At 36.0% G+C, this 16521-nt stretch overlaps 1 pseudogene; it reads left to right on the top strand.

The window, feature by feature from the left end:
• The first annotated feature begins 10778 nt into the window (after nt 1–10778).
• LOC132800399 (U2 spliceosomal RNA) lies at nt 10779–10964 on the top strand (annotated as a pseudogene).
• The last annotated feature ends 5557 nt before the right edge of the window (nt 10965–16521 follow it).

Raw genomic sequence — 16521 nt, 5'->3', positions numbered from 1 at the left:
AACAAGCACCAGAGATGACACATTATTCCTTGAATATATATTCACAAAAACCAAATTCTTTCTGGTGATTATACGTTTAAAAATCTTCTCCAATTGGCTTGTTCCAAAATTTGTATATTAACACTATTACTAGTACTACATATATAAATATGTAGAGAGACACCATACGCTATAACGTTAACAAGCCATTTCAAAACTTATGTAAATATAATATTCATAATAAAACCAAACAAAAACATTAGATGCACGAGAGTTTTAGAGGTAAAAACAAGGAGGAAAAACAAGAAGAAAAGGAACCTGATCTTTTAGATGGTATATGTACCGATAGTTTGATTCAATCTAATTTTGGTTATTTTATCTTAAAACTACCAAACAAACAAATTGATATCGAAATTAAATAATCTTTTACTTCGTCCAATAGAACCTAAACTTCATCTAGACCAACTAATTCATCCAATTCAACCTAAACTTCATCTAGACCAACTAATTCATCCAATACAACCTAAACATCATCTAGACCAATTAATTCATCCAATACAACCTAAACTATCTGCATTTGATTTCTAGGTTGGATTAGTTGTCTCTTTGTCATTCCCTATATAAATTTTCCGTTACATGAAAAATGACAAGCTGATTCATGCTTTGAATAATGTTTTTGGGTGACAAAGACAATGCTGATTTGGCTGGTTTTGCTAATACAGCTCAGTGACATGTCATTTGCATGTCGTCCACTAGGCCCACGGACAATGCCCATTTTAACACGGTTCAAACTTCCCAGCTCCTTTCATTCACTGCTATCCATTTACAAAATTGTTGCAGGAAAGAATAAGAAAATTGTTAATTATGTCCTCCTTTACCTCTCCTTCCAATTCTGTTGTCTTAGTTTCTTCAAACAGGTTCAAGCATACTTTATCTTCCAACTCAGTAAACTTGCATATAAGTATCTAGCTAGCTATTTTAAGACCATGGTCATATCTTTTATTACATGCGCTCAGTATGTAGTCACTGAAGCTCTAACTTCATTCTGCTTAGCATACAATAGATGTTGCCGTATACTTTGGCAAAATTATATTATTAGCTACTGCCACTTGCCCTGATCCAAAAATAAAAATAAAGGAAGAAAAAAATGAAACCCTTTTAATATCATCATTTTATTGGTATAAGTTTAAATGAGTTTCCTTTTTTTTTTGGGAGAAAACATAAGTTTATTAGTATAAAGGGGAGTTTATGCCGGTTGTTGGATTTGGTTGTATTTCCTTGAAACTGTTCACCTTAGTGTACCTCATATCTTCATGCCTATAAACAAGAGAAATTATGGAATACTTAGTAAGGATCAGGACGAGAACATATATGTACTCGTCAAATGGAATTGCTATTTGTCTTTTAAAAGTTTGACAGGGATGCAATAGTTAATCATTATTGTAAGCATATACTGATGGGACTTTCCATTTCTACTTGGATACATCAACACCCCACCCCCCCCCAAAAAAAAAAAAAAAAAAAAAGAGAAAAAAAGGAAAAGAAAAGAGATAAAATGTATAGGCAATTTCTTACCCATCTGTCCTCTCTTGCAAGAATTTTAGTCTGCACAGGGTGAAGAATGAATTTATTTTGCTATAATTCCATCAAAGATTAATATCCTCTAATGTCTTTTATAGTTGATGCATTACAGGCTGAGTGAGTGAGCTGCAATAACTTGGGGGTAGTTGCTCACCTCAATGCTCTTCAAAAGCAAAGGACATGAGCTTCTTTAGTCTTGGACAGCCCACAACTTCAATGGTTTTTAACTTGTCAAGACATCCTCTTGTACCATTCCATCAAACATGGTCTTTAAGCCATTTAGGTAAGGCGACTCAGACTTCAAATGCTCCAAATTTGAAAATGTCCTCCATAGAGATCTTTCCATCTAAAAATGTAATTTATATTTATGTCCTTTTTTTTATTTTATTTTATTTTTCCTCCCTTGTATAAACATATTCATCACGTCCTTCCCTCAGTTTCCTGTTTTAACAAATCAAAAAGGGCCCCTCACGTTTCTACTGGGGTATTGTCAGGACATTTAGGGACTTGAATTTCAGGATGAACTGATTCGAAATACGGCCGCAGAGATGACTTAGTTTTGTGATTATCCCATTTCAGTTCACTCCACCAATGTGATTCTCCTCGTATTTCTTTAATTATATTTGCATTTTGGACAGTAAGAGGTAGCTTCCTGAGAAGATAACACTTGATAATTTCAATATGCTCTAGGGGTGGACATAACTCTTTCGGTCTGGAAATCACAGTCCTTAGCATGGGGAGGTCTTCCAATTCTAGTTTCTTTAAGTTGGGAACTACGGGAGCTGTACTTGCAGTTTGTCTTGAAACATAATTAAATAGACTTTCTAACCTGTAACAAGACCTTACTTCGATTGCTTCCAGACCTTTGGGAGTGAGAGAACAAAAAGAACAAAATCCCCATAAGAAAGAATGCATTTCATGTTGTTACACCTTTGACTTCAATCAATTTTAGCTCTGAAAATTTAAGTCCAAGTTGGCAAACTAATTCTGAAATGTTTTCTAGATGAGTTAAGTTGTAGATATGAATTTTCTCTAGATCAGGTAGCAAGTCACAGGAGGCGGCATATTGGCCTTAGCATCTTGTTCATTCCCTCACAACTGTCTATAACGAGAGAACTAGCATTGATCAACAACCACCCAATCCACTCTTCAGAAAGATTAAGCCCCACTGATTGTCACGATTCTTTGATCATGTATCGTTCCCAAGGAAGATTCAATAAGTACTGGACCAATGAATAATTGGAATCTTCTCAATCTGCATATCCAGGTTATGTATCTAGGTCAAAGACATGAGATGCTTTTCAACCAGATGGATAATGAAACTAACCGCTTAAGGCAACCAATTTCTTCAAAAGTTGCTTTTCCTTCTTCAACCTCCCCCTCTGTACCCCATTAATAAGTACTGAGTATCATATCTAGAACCTCTAAAACAACACCACTTAGATACAATACCAACTTGAATTTTCGTCAGGCCGGTGCTTGACAGGTTCAATTGCCTCAAGTTTATCAAGTTCTTCATGTCTTTAGGTTGTTCTTTTGTACGAGTGGCAGAAAGATCAATAATCTGAAGTCTATTAAGCACTCCAACTTGAGGTAACTCCTCCAGAAAGAAGCAATCTCCGAGAAGAAGAGCAAGAAGGTCACTCAGTTGAAGAAGGGAAGGAGGCAATGATTGGATGCGAGTTGTGCTCATATATAAGACCCTGAGTGCTGGAAATCCTGGCAGGAATCTTTCAGGGACTTCGCTAAGTGGAAAATTACCTTGTAGTAGTACGGTTGAGGCATTTGAATATTGTATCTCGCAATCAGGTAGTTTATTTATCTTGTTATTCATGAAAGAAATGATAAATATCAATGCCGACTTAGCTCCCTAGAAGAATCTAGAGTTATCTTGTTTTCTCTTTTAAAAAATGGAGAACAACTAGTGCCTTGGAAGTGATGAGAAAAATATCTATAATTAAATATTTCTAGAAGTATCCACAGCCGACTTTCTCTTCTATAAATAGGTGGTGATGTATGAGGTAAGTGTTATGTCCAATAGCAATAGAAAAAAGAGAGAGTGCTGTACGTGTGAGTGTGAGTGTGTGTCCTTTGAGTGAGAAGAGTGTGAAAAGGTGTTTTGTGTCCTAGTGTAAGTCAAAAATCAAGTGAGTGTGAGTGTGTTAGTGTGTGTTGCTCATTTGTGTGAGTGAGTGTGTTGCTCTCTTTATACGTGAGAGTGTACCAATTTTTTTATATTAATAAAAATCAATTTTCTTGGTTTCTCCTTTAGTCCTCTGTCTCCAACATTTTTGGTATCAGAGCCTGGTTGGTCCAAGTTCGACTTTGTGGGAGCTTCTTGTTCGTGGTCACGCAGTCAAGACTAAGTTTACATAGTGCTGCGGGAATTTTCAGCAACCATAATGGGAGACCTTCAAGTTGGTGGAGATATTAAGAAGCTCAACAGTCAGAATTACGGCACGTGGTCAACGTGCATGAAGTCATATTTGAAGGGCCAAGATCTCTGGGAGATCATAGCTGGCAGTGAAGTCGAGCAACCACAGGATGCTGAGGCTTTGAAGAAGTGGAATATTAAAGCTGGTAAGGCAATGTTTGCCCTTAAATCTACAGTTGAAGAAGAGATGTTGGAGTACATGCGGGATATTGAAGTTTCAAAAGAGGCCTGGGACACGTTTGCAAGACTCTTTTCAAGGAAGAACGACACAAGGTTGCAGCTTCTCGAGAGTGAATTGCTGTCAACAACACAGCACGACATGACAATCCAGAAATATTTCAACAAGGTAAAAACTCTTAGTCGCGAAATTACTGAGTTAGATCCTAGTTCTCCTATTACAGAATCTAGAATGAGGAGAATAATTTTACATGGGTTGAGACCCGAATTTAAAGGATTTATTTCAGCCATTCAAGGTTGGCCAGTCCAACCTTCATTGATTGAATTAGAAAATTTACTTATTGATCAAGAAAATATGATCAAACAAATGGCTGGGGTGTCACTAAAGAGCGATGAAGAAGCGCTCTTTAGCGGCAGAAGAAAAGGCCGACCCAAACAACAAAAATTTAATAAGGTAAATCAACATGGAGAAGATTTTAGAGGAGAACAAAGGAATAATAGAAATAGACAACAATTTTTAGAAAATAAAAGAAATAATGGACGATATTTTGAAAATAAAAGAGATGATGGAAGATGCTTCAACTGTGGAAGAAAATGACATTATATTAAAAGCTGTAGACTAAGGAAGAAATTTACAGAAAGTAATATAGTTATCCCAGAGCCTCAAAATAATATAAGTGAAGATGAATGGGATGTTGAAGCATCTTTGGCTACTGCTGAGCTCATGGATGGCTCAAGTTCAATGCAAGAAAGGGAAACGGCACTCGCAGTGGTTATCCCTAGACGCATTGATTATCCCTAGACGCATTGATTATAAAAATGATTGGATTATAGACTCTGGAAGTTCAAATCATATGACGGGAGATAAAGAGAAGCTGCAAAGCATGACAGAGTATAAAGGAGGGCGTATGGTGGTGACGGAAAATGACTCAAGATTGCCGATAGCTCACGTTGGTAAGGCAGCAATCATGCTTCATTTTAGTTGCCATCAAGTTCAACTGCAAGATGTCTTTCATGTGCCAGGAATGAAGAAGAATTTGCTGTCAGTAGCTCAACTAACATCTTCAGGAAATTATGTATTGTTTGGACCTGAGGATGTTAAGGTGTATCGAGACCTTAAAAACTCTGGTACACCAACAATGAAGGGGCGGCGATTGGAATCTATCTATGTGATGTCAGCAGAGTCTGCCTACGTAAACAAGACAAGAAGGAATGAGACATCAGACCTTTGGCATGCACGGTTAGGATATGTCAGCTACAAAAAGTTGAAGGTGATGATGCAAAAGTCAATGCTCAAGGGTCTTCCCCAACTCGATGTCGGTGTCAACACAATCTGTGCAGGGTGTCAATACGGCAAAGCACATCAACTACCATTTGAAGATTCAAAGTTCCAAGCAAAAGAGCCTCTACAACTCATTCACTCTGATGTCTTCGGGCGTATCAAGTAGTCATCAGTTGGAGGCATGCATTATATGGTGACATTCATTGACGATTTTTCAAGGTACGTCTGGGTTTTCTTTATGAAAGAAAAATCTGAGACCTTTTCAAAATTTAAGCAATTTAAGGAAAAGGTAGAAAGAGAATTAGGCAAAAGGATACAATGCCTACGCACAGATAATGGGGGAGAATATACTTCAAGAGAATTTATACAATATTTAAGAGAATACAAAATAAGACATCAATTGATGTGTCCAAATACTCCGCAACAAAATGGTATTGCGAAAAGAAAGAACCGACATCTTGCAGAAACATGTCGGATCATGCTACATGCAAAAAATGTTCCAGGAAGATTTTGGGCTGAGTGCATGAATACAGCAGCTCATGTGATTAATAGGCTCCCGCAAGCAAAGTTAGGATTCCTCTCACCCTTTGAAAAACTGTGGAACATAAAATCCACAGTAAGCCACTTTCGAATCTTTGGCTGTGTTTGCTACGTGTTTGTGCCTTCTCACTTACGCATGAAGTTTGATAAGAAGGCAATAAGATGCATTTTTGTCGGATATGATAGCCAAAGAAAAGGGTGGAGATGTTGTGACCCTAATACTGGACGATGTTATACTTCACGAAATGTGGTGTTCGATGAAGCATCTTCTTGGTGGGCACCTCAAAATACAGAGTTGCCAAATTCAAAGGAGATTGAGGTCAAGCTGCAACAAAATATGGGGGAGCAAGAATATGAAGCATGCCAGCCAACAAATGAAGGAGAAGACGAGCCGACTGTAGCAGACGAGCCTACGATATCATCTCAAAGTCCCTGGCGGTCTGGTGTACATCAAGGAATACGAGAGAACATCGGGTCGAATCTTCAACAAAATGACGAAGAGACAACTCCACAACCATGAAGATCAAGCAGACAACGAAGACCAAATCCCAGGTACGCTAATGTAGTAATAACAGAAATGGAGGATATAAAAGAACCTACATCATATGAAGAAGCATCTAAATATCATGAATGGAGAAAGGCTATGGAAGAAGAAATTTCTGCATTAAATCAAAATCAAACTTGGGATTTGGTGCCTAAACCTACAACTGTAAAACCCATATCTTGTAAATGGGTTTACAAGATAAAAACTCATCATGATGGATCAATTGAAAGATATAAAGCTCGTTTAGTCGCACGAGGATTCTCACAGCAATATGGACTAGACTATGATGAGACGTTTAGTCCAGTAGCAAAGGTCACTACCGTACGTGTTCTACTAGCACTTGCAGCAAGTAAAGACTGGAAGCTGTGGCAGATGGACGTGAAGAATGCCTTCTTGAATGGAGATCTAGACAGAGAAATTTATATGATACAGCCAAAGGGTTTTGAAAGCAAAACTAATCCAGAGTACGTGTGCAAGCTAAGGAAGGCACTTTATGGTCTAAAACAAGCTCCGCGGGCATGGTACGGTAAGATTGTAGAGTTCCTTCTTCAAAGTGGATATATAGTATCTTCTGCAGATTCTAGTTTATTTATGAAGACTGAAGGAACAAAACTAGCAATAGTGCTAGTATATGTGGATGATTTAATTATCACAGGAGATCATGAAGATGAAATCTCTCAAACAAAGAGAAATTTATCAGTTCGCTTCCAAATGAAGGAACTTGGGGAGCTCAAGCACTTCCTTGGACTCGAAGTTGACCGAACAGAGAAAGGTTTATTTCTTGGTCAACAAAAAGTATGCAAAGAATCTATTACAAAAATTTGAAATGTTGGACTGCAAGCCAATATCAACTCCAATGGAGGTGAATACTAAGCTATCTGCATATGAAGGAAAAGACTTGGAGGATGCTACTATGTACCAACAATTGGTAGGAAGTCTTATCTATTTAACACTGACGCGGCCAGATATTTCATTTGCAGTTAGAGTTGTAATTCGGTATATGCAAAGTCCAAAGAAACCTCACTTGGAAGCAGTCCGACGAATATTAAGGTACGTTAAAGGCACTCTAAACTTGGGGCTTCTGTATAAAAGAGGAGAGGAATGCAAGTTGGTTGGTTACTGTGATGCCGACTATGCTGGAGATCATGATACACGACGATCGACTACTGGATATATATTCAGCCTTGGTTCAGGAGCAGTATCTTGGTGCAGTAAAAGACAACCAACTGTGTCTCTGTCAACTACAGAAGCAGAATATAGAGTAGCTGCTATGGCAGGCCAAGAAGGTATGTGGTTAAGACAACTACTTGAAGATTTACATCAACAAGTTGACTATGCAGTTTCTCTCCATTGTGATAACCAATCAGCAATACAATTGGCGGAGAATCCAGTATTTCATGCAAGGACAAAACATGTGGAGATACATTATCATTTTATCAGAGAAAAAATACTGCTAGAAGAAATTAAAATGCAACACGTTAAAACGGAAGATCAAGCGGCAGACTTATTCACTAAAGCACTCAATATTACCAAGCTTACGAAGTTAAGAGAAATGCTCAACATGGTGAATAGAGAATCAATCAAGAGAGTCGACATTGAGGGGGAGTATTGATAAATATCAATGCCGACTTAGCTCCCTAGAAGAATCTAGAGTTATCTTGTTTTCTCTTTTAAAAAATGGAGAACAACTAGTGCCTTGGAAGTGATGAGAAAAATATTTATAATTAAATATTTCTAGAAGTATCCACAGCCGACTTTCTCTTCTATAAATAGGTGGTGATGTATGAGTTAAGTGTTATGTCCAATAGCAATAGAAAAAAAAGAGAGTGCTGTACGTGTGAGTGTGAGTGTGTGTCCTTTGAGTGAGAAGAGTGTGAAAAGGTGTTTTGTGTCCTAGTGTAAGTCAAAAATCAAGTGAGTGTGAGTGTGTTAGTGTGTGTTGCTCTCTTTATACGTGAGAGTGTACCAATTGTTTTATATTAATAAAAATCAATTTTCTTGGTTTCTCCTTTAGTCCTCTGTCTCCAACAAGAAACTCTTTTAAGAGAATATGATAACTCTAACTCTGAAATCTCACTCAAACCAATCCCTGATCGAACTAAGGATTTACATTCATCTTGCAATCATGATGCAATACATATAGCAACATCACGAACTACGTCATGCATCTTCACAGTTCCATTGCAAGCACATTCTTCTAATAATCGACAATCCTTAAGAATTTCGAACAAAGTTCTTCCAATGTTAACAGAATCCTAAAAGTCATGCTGTCCATCTATCAAACCTTCAGCCAGCCAATGTTGTGCCACTTTACTTGTTGAATTATATCCCAAAAGCTTGAATTACCACCTACCACCTATACCAAAAGCTTAAATTTGTCGAATGTGGACTTTTATTTCATTTATAGTTTTCTCTAACACTCGCCTTCACATGTAAGCCCCTCTTCTTTTGGATATATATATATTTTTTCTAGGTTCTTAGATATGTTTTTAATTTTTGGATGAAGTTATTGAGTTTTGAACTTAAATCTCTTGGATCTCTAGCTTATACCATATTGAATTACCATTGATCTCAAAAACTGAGATTAGTGGTAATTCAACATCATTTACTTAAATTGAGAAATCCTCAGGAAACAAAGCACAATATAAGAAACAAGCTTTGTTGGTGTTACTTTCTAATGAGTCATAGCTCAACTTCAAAGAGTTAAAAACATTATCCTTTATCCCTCTTATACAAGGCACTAATCTTCGCAACTTGCTCAAGGCATGTTTCCGCAGCTCAGCCTTATCCTTTCTCCTCATTGCACATCCCGATGTGATTATAGCCAAAGACAATCCACAGCATTCCTGAGCAACTGCTTCTGCAAATTGGTTTAATATGCAGTGAGTTTATTACCTCTCCTGCATGTTTACTAAACAATTCCCAAGCTTCTTCATCTTTTAGAGCACTCACTTTGAGTTCAAAATTAGTCATCATCTGCCTACAAACTTCTGAAAATAGAGATGTTAAAAAGATGTTAGAACCCTTGTGATCTTTGTGCTGGGGAACACCCAAGGAGTCCAGATCAATTTTTTCCCAAACATCTTCTACAATAACAAGAAACTTTTCTGCCTTCCCTGCTAAGCAATAATAGCTCCATTAAAAATTATTAAATACAAGGTTATACTCCTGTATGTATATTATAGTTTTTATATTTCCTAATGGGTTCTGTGAGATAATAATCCTCAAATCAAGCCATTTATAAGACGAAAGAAGAGGAATTTTGCATGTCCAAAACGGCATCACCTGCTGCCACATCAGTTAATTAAGGGTAGAAATGTTATTTCACGGGTTGCTTGCTACATTGGAGTTGCTGGAGATTAATTGAATGCAACGTTTTTGTTTCTGGAAATATATATATATATATATGTATATGTATTTTGGTTTTCTTCTTCATATATCAGATATAGGAAAAAACAGTGTGTGAAAAAATTGCAGACCCGTGTAAAGCTTTGTGCGAGTGAGTCCCTTGAGTTTCTAAAAGCCATTCTTTCTTGTTTCTTTGTATTCTCAACGTGGGTTTGAGAGAGATCTCAATGGAGATGGAAGAGTGAATGGGTGTATTGGGATCTTGGGTCTTGGTTTGGGTATTCTTGTGTGAATCCTCTATTAGAGAGTCTGTAACAGCTTGTAAACACTACATTTACATAGTGCAGAAAGCTCAACACCTAAGCAACGAGGACGTAGGTCGATTTTGACCGAACCTCGGTAAATTTGTGTGCTTTTGTTCAGTTTCTTTATTATAGAAATAGTTCCAGAATTCTACAACAGGTTCTAATAGTTCCTTTGGTGTGTCACTAAAAAAATCTTTTCTCTCTCTAATTTAATATGTCAAAAAAAGTATAAAATGATATCTACCGATAAAGATTGAAATTATTGTAGCTAGGAAACTACTAATCATTTTCGTATTTGTAAAGTTCTTCCAAAGTTGAGAATAAAAACATTTTCTTTTTTTCCTCTAATGAAGCTGACCTGAAATATAAATAAAATTGTGATGCATCTGTCACCATGTTCACTCAATGCTATATATGCGTGTAATAGCTAAGCATAGATACTAGTGTATATAAATATATATATATATATATATATACATATGGACGACCATAGAGGTTGGCCTTTCTTCTTGCCTCTTGGCCCTGTAAAACATCGCTATCATGAGAAGAAGAGCTAAAGTTCCTGGAGCTAATCAAGAAAGCAATTCTGTATCTTTCTTAGCAGCCTTTTTGGCTAAGATCAAGTTGTGGTATCGGTTCTTATCAGTTTGATATGTATGATATTATTATTATTATTATTATTATTTTTGAATGGGGAGTTTCGTATATAACTTGTTCTATGTCCTCTGGCCTTTATATCAAGCTTCATGCTTTTGATAGTTAAGATCATTGCATTTCTTGGTACATGTTAGGATACAGAAAATGGAGCAACTTTAATTGCACCAAATAAAAAAAAAGAAAAAAAAAAGAGAAAAGAATATAACTGAAAAAGTAGTAATAGAACTGGGCAAAAAAAGGAAAAAAAGAAAAAAAAGAAAAAAAAAAAGTGTGTTTGCATAAGAAATTTATCAACGTTCCTGTATACATAAAAGTATTTGAAAGTTCAGTTAGGAATAAAAATTATTGGCATTGTTTTTTCTCTTGTTGTCATGTTTTCTTTTCTCATTTTTGGAGGTTGAATTTGTCCCCCCACCACATGAGAGTTTGTCGAATTTTACCATCACTTTGGAGAATAATTGTAATGTTGATTGGAATAACACACAGAGTTGTGAAAAAGCTCATCTTGTTGAGTCAAAACCAATGTATTTATACAACGCCAGTATACATGATAAACAGAGAAATAGCAACCAATACAGGATAATGAAAGAGTACACCATCACAACAGATAAATACAACAAAGATTGCTTTTTAGCCTTTTGATTACCCTACTTTCTAAAAATAGTAACAAAATTCTTTCTTTTTGGAAACTCGATTTTATTGCTCTAAACCAAATAGACATCAAGGAGGATAGGAGGGTACGTAGTTGATAATAACATCAGATTTTCCCACGAAAACAGAATATTTGTGATAACATTCCTTTTTCACCTCCTTGTCCATTTCTCAAATCCAAGGATTTTCACAGTTCAAGCATAAATGTTCTCAAAATCAAATCTTTTATTACATGCTTTCAGCATTTGAAGTTTCCAAATTTGTGATAACATTCCTTTTTCACCTCCTTGTCCATTTCTCAAATCCAAGGATTTTCACAGTTCAAGCATAAATGTTCTCAAAGTCAAATCTTTTATTACATGCTTTCAGCATTTGAAGTTTCCAAATTTATTCTGCTTAACATACAAAATGATGTGGCAAAAGTTTACATTAACAGGATTACATTTCAAGCTATTTTAAAGTTGACAGGAGCTGGACTGTAACTTGTGCATGTAGCTAGCATGCATTTTGTACTTGTGAATTGGAATTCCTATTCATAAAAATTGGCTTGTGATTAAAAATGTCCACAAGGATACCTAAGACGGCATATATGAATAACATTTTTCCATTTCTATTAAGAAATGATAAAAAACAAAAAGGTTTACACCTCACACACACAAAAAATAAATAAATACATATGAGACATCAAATATATAAGTAATTTCTTACCCAGCTGTCCTCTCTTGCCAGAATTGTAGAGTCTGCACATGCTTGGAATTTCTGCTGAAGAATGAATTTATTCTGCCATAATTCCCTCTAAGATTAATCTACTCTAATTTATTTTATAATTATGCATTGCAGGGTGACAGAGGAAGTTTCTGTAACTTGGGACAATTGCTCACCTCGCTACTCTCCAAAACTGGCCATCCTGATGTCCACTGACAAATATTCCTCAAACTGGCCATATCCATGAGTTTTAAGATTTTCAACTTTGGTAACATCTCAGAGTAATAAATTGCTGCAATAATTTGCCAAATCCTTCTGCAATCCCTAACCAGGATCTCCTCAAGGTTTTGGACAAAACAAAGCAAAAGATATGAACTTTTTTAAGTCTTGGACAGCCCACAACTTCAATGGCTTTTAACAAGACATCCTCTTGGTACCATTTCCATCATCCATGGTCCTTAACCTTTTCAGATGACTAGAAATTAAAATGCTCCAAACTTGGTAATGCACTCATCTTTCCCAATCTTGCAGACTTGTGATGGAATCAATATTTGACATGGCTGTGCATCTCCATATTTTAATCACATCCTCCCCTCAATTTTCTGTTTTTCAGCAGAGACCTTCACGTTTCAAACATAAATGAGCGGACTGGAGTATTGCGAGGACATCTAGGGAGTTGAACTTTAGGTCGAACTGCTTCAAAATACTGATTCAGAGATGACTTAGTTTCATGGTTATCCCATTTCAATTCTCTCCACCAATGTGATTCTCCTTGTATTTCCTTAATGACATTTGCATTTTGGATGGTAATAGGTAGCTTCCTGAGAAAGTAACACTTGGTAACTTCAACATGCTCCAGGGGTGGACATGACTCTTCTGGTCTAGAAAACACAGTATTTAGCTTGGGGAGGTCTTCCAGTTCTAGTTTCTTTAAGTTGGGAACTATGGGAGCTGTACTTGTAGTTTGTCGTGAAACATAATTAAACAGACTCTCTAAAATGTAACAAGACCTAGATGGGGTAGCAAGTCATATGAAGCAGTACAATGGCCTTTCCTTGGTTGGAAAATGCTTCTAGAACTGGTTATAGTCAGTGATTTTAGACCCACAAAACTCTCAAAGCTGTTTATTCCAGCAAAGCTGCCTTAACTGTTTATGGCCAAGTGTTCGAGCATCTTGTTCAGTCCCTCACAACTGTTTATGACAAGAGAACTAGCATTGATCAATAACCATCCAATCCACTCTTCAGAAATATTAAGCCCGCTGATAGTCACCTTTCTTTCATCATGTCTCGTTGCTAAGGAAGATCCTATTATAACAGGACCAATAAATAATTGGAATCTTCTCAATCTACGTATCCAGGTTACATATTCAGGTCTAAGGTATGGGATGCTCTTCAACCAGATGGATAATGAAACTAACTGCTTAAGGCATCCAATCTCTTCAAAAGTTGCTTGTCCTTCTTCAACATCTTCCTCCGTACCCCATTGATAGGTACTGAGTGTCATGTCTAGAACTTCTAAAGAAGACCACTTAGACACATTTCCAGCTCGAATTTTTTTCAGGCCGGTGCTTGACAGGTGCAGTTGCCTTAAGTATATCAAGTTATCCATTTCTTCAGGTAATTCTCTGATATGAGTTGCAGAAAGATCAAGAACCTGAAGTCTTCTAAGCAATCCCAATGGAGGTAACTCCTCCAGAAAGAAGCAATCCCTGAGAAGAAGAGCACGAAGGTCACGAAGTTGCAGAAGGGAGTGAGGCAGTGATTGAATGCGGGGTTCCACTCATATTTAAGACCCTCAGTGCTGGAAATCCTTGCAGGAATCTTTCAGGGACTTTGTTAAGTGGAAGGTTACCTTGAAGTAGTAAGGTTGAGGGACTTGGTACACTTCTAATTTTTATGATAACTTCCTAGTTCCTACTTATGGGTCCATGATGCCTATAATTAATACTGAAATGGAAAAAAAAAATTAAATGCTAACACTATTCCTTGTTGATATATTGTAGTTTTCACATTTAATTTCCTACATTGGTTCTAATAGTTCCTTTGGGATGTAAATAAAAAATCTTCTCTCCCTTAAATTTAATATGTCAAAAAATGTAAAATAATATCTTCAGATAAGACTGACATTATTCTAGCTAAAAAACTACTAATCTTCTTCCTATTTGTAGAAGTTCTTCCAAACTTGAGAAAATTATATATCTATATATATATATATTTCACTAATGAAGCTGACCTTGAAATAAAAATAAAATTGTGGCACATCAGCTCACCGTGTTCACCAGATGGTGCACCCCTAAATTGTCTTCGTGCAGCAACGAAATACAATTGATTTGACCTTCGTTGTTTTAGTTCTCACGTTATGCAACTAGTACAAAGTTGCATGAAAAATCAATGAATCTTAAGGGTCATATTAATCAGTTCGTTTTTTTTGTTCTTTTTTGGTGAATGGATCATATAGAACACGCACTTACTTGCTATTGACAGGCTATTTATATACAAGTACGATACCACAATGGTTGCTTCATTCAAACACAAAAAAGGGTCCAGAAACCACGCAAAAACAGTATTCATTCTCTCGTTACTTAGAACCTCATCTCTACCTCCAAATCATCATCTAGGCCAGTAAAGAACTCCCATATCTCGATCTACATCAGCCCATAATCACGCCTGTCTTCCGGACACGTTATCCGTCTTCAGATGTACATAAATACACTATAGATAGTCAACAATTATGCATCCTTTACAACTTCTTCAACCTTACTTACTTTATCACCTTCCCCAGATCGGCGGGTAAGCTGCATAAGTTGCACAAAGGCAACTTCATTTCAAGGCTGGCCTAAATAAAATTGCTCCACCAACTTTTAAACCAAGAAAATTGACATAAAAAAAAAAATTAATTGACAAATGAGTGAGAAAAAAATGAGAGACATGGGATTAACAGGATTGTTATAGGGTGATAATGAACATGGCATTGGAAGATTTCTATTCCAAAAAACTCAGGCATATAGCATATTTTTCCACTTATTTTAATCTAATGCAAAACTCGGCAAACACAATAACGGTTAAACTTTAACTTCTTATATCAAATAAAAACTTTATGCCAAAGTTTCTGCATTAATCTAAAATGGGATTTAAAAAAAAAAAAAAAAAAAAAAAAAAAAAAAAAAAAAAAAAAAAAAAACAGGGGAGTTCATGTTGAGTATATATGGACTTGGTTTTCCGTTATATTTTCCCAGAAAATGTACAGTTTGAAACACTCGGTTAGCTTTGGAAGAACATATTATGTAGATTATGAAAGAGAAAAAGAGTTTTAGATGCTACTGAATTTGGTAAAATAGTACACAATATTGGGTTTAGTATAAAGTTTGTGTATATATAATATATATATTTTTGGTGAATGGTTAAGTTATATATTCAAGCTAGCAGAGATCAAATTTATATACTAGGGAAGTAGAGAGGAAGTAATAGTCTATGATTTAGATATAAAAGTAGTTTATTATGAAGGCTACAAATTATATGTCCTGCATAAAATTCTGACACTGGAGGTATAAAATTACACAAATGTCGAAAACTATAAAGTGATGTTAGCTTAGTTGATATGTCCTTCACATCCACCTTGTAAAATGATCAAAAAAATAAAATTTCCATGACAAGATGTATCAAAGAACTTCTCAAAATCGCTCACATTCATATGTGTATTCTCTTCTATTCATGCCTGCAAGCAACAGAAATGATAGTAAGAAGTAGAACGTATAGACATAGCATGTTCTCATGGCTAGTACTTTGTACTCGGGCCTTAAAAATGTTATTCACAAAGAATTCGGATGAAGTGCATTTAGAAATGATAACAGGGAAATAATCGTTTTATTATTCTAAGCGTATATATGGACAGCCTGTTTTCATTTCTATTAAGAAGAAATAGACTTACATGCACAAACACGAAGAAGAAAAGAAACATGATCTAATATACAAGTAAAGATTTGAGCTTCTTTAGACTTGGATATCCCAAAACTTGAATGGTTTTTAACCTTCCACCTCATGGCCAATTTCCAAGACCTCTAAGGATGACCCTTTTTTTCTCATCATATTTAGCAGGTAGACAATTTGATTAAAACAATCGGCCAGTTGTTGCCACCATGGAAACTGCAACTTCCATGCCAGAATTTTGGTGTGTCTTAGGTGGTGGAATAAATTTGCTCAAGAAGGATTCAAGGAAATCAATTCAGAAAGAATGCAGATATTCAGAGGTTCATAGCAAATAATGATCAGAATATTGCCAATTCACATAGTTGACTTTGCATACTTTCTATTTTTAT

This window comes from Ziziphus jujuba, chromosome 1 (genome assembly GCF_031755915.1).
Source record: "Ziziphus jujuba cultivar Dongzao chromosome 1, ASM3175591v1".
In the NCBI taxonomy this organism is placed as follows: domain Eukaryota; kingdom Viridiplantae; phylum Streptophyta; class Magnoliopsida; order Rosales; family Rhamnaceae; genus Ziziphus; species Ziziphus jujuba.
The sequence above is the reverse complement of the archived record's forward strand: the minus strand, read 5'-3'. Positions and strand labels throughout refer to the sequence as shown.